This window comes from Medicago truncatula, chromosome 4, assembly GCF_003473485.1.
Source record: "Medicago truncatula cultivar Jemalong A17 chromosome 4, MtrunA17r5.0-ANR, whole genome shotgun sequence".
Taxonomy (NCBI): domain Eukaryota; kingdom Viridiplantae; phylum Streptophyta; class Magnoliopsida; order Fabales; family Fabaceae; genus Medicago; species Medicago truncatula.
This window is the reverse complement of record NC_053045.1, coordinates 24,128,057-24,129,404: the sequence shown is the minus strand read 5'-3', so window position 1 is coordinate 24,129,404 and position 1,348 is coordinate 24,128,057. Positions and strand designations below refer to the sequence as shown.

General features: G+C 39.5%; 1 non-coding gene across 1 annotated transcript; it reads right to left on the bottom strand.

Moving 5' to 3' along the window:
* Nucleotides 1-202: 202 nt before the first annotated feature.
* LOC120580376 (small nucleolar RNA R71) lies at nucleotides 203-309 on the bottom strand. Its single transcript, XR_005646100.1, has one exon. It is a non-coding gene; the product is annotated as a small nucleolar RNA R71 (small nucleolar RNA).
* Between the last annotated feature and the right edge of the window lie 1,039 nt (nucleotides 310-1,348).

The window sequence follows — 1,348 nt, the reverse complement described above, 5'->3', positions numbered from 1 at the left end:
GAATCTTCATGTTTCAATTTTTTTAAGACTCAGTGGAACTTTGAAGGAAAACCAAGAGGCCGTAAGGCTGCACCTCTTTCCTTTCTCTTTGAGGGATAGAGCTAGTGCTTGGTTTCATTCATTGCAAATTGGTTCTATCACTTCATGGGACCAAGTGAGGAAGGCATTCCTTTCCCAATTCTTTCCCCATAGTAAAACTGCTCAATTGAGGAGTCAAATTACACAATTCACTCAAAAAGATGGTGAATCTCTTTACGATGCGTGGGAGCGTTTCAAAAAAATGCTTATGCTTTGCCCCCATCATGGTTTTGAGAATTGGCTTATTATCCACACTTTTTATAATGGTCTATTATTTACCACAAAAATGAATGTTGATGCAGCTGCAGGTGGAGCTTTGATGAATAAAACATACACAGGAGCATATGATTTGATCGAGGACATGGCACAAAACCACTATCAGTGGACAAGTGAGAGAGTTATCACTGATGTTACTACTCCACCCTCTAAAAAAGAGGCAGGTATGTACCAGGTTTCTACCCTTGATCATCTATCTACTAAGGTGGACACACTTCTTCAAAAATTTGATAAATTAACTGTAAGTGTCGGCACACCTGCTCTTGTTTCACCACCTTGTGAATTTTGTGGAATACTTGGCCATACTGGTGTTGAATGCCAACAAGGTAGTGTTGCTAAAAGTCCCGAACAAATTTTTTATAACAAAAATCCCTTTGGACAACAAACAACACCATCCGTTTATGCAAACAACCAAAGAGTCCCTCAAAAATCCAACTTGAAAATTTTACTAGAAAAACATGCTATGGAGCAATCCAAGCAATTTCAAGAACTTAAAAATCAAACTGGATTTTTGAATGACTCTCTTGTCAAGCTTACATCTAAAGTGGACTCCATTGCTACTCACACTAGAATGCTAGAAACTCAAATCTCTCAAGTAGCCCAGCAAGTAGCTACTTCCTCTCAAACCCCGAAGTCTTTCCAAGTCAAACTGAAGCCAACCCCAAAGGCCTTATAAATGCTATTCAACTTAGGGACGGTAAGCAGTTAGAGGACCCCATTATGAAAACTAGGACAATTGAGGGTGAGATAGAGAGTGAAAAGCAACAAGGTGAGAAAGTCATAGGAGAGAATGATAAGCCAATCGTTTCACCACCTTATAAACTCAAAATCCATGTCCCACAAAGGCTTGCTAAGCCTAACCTCATAGTGATTGAGAGTTTTTTCACCCCTTGTGTGATTAAGAGTGAAACCATTGAGAAAGTTATGTGTGATTTGGGAGAGAATCTAAGGTTGATGCCACTATCCCTTTGGGAAAGATTGGGTATTGGGTAGA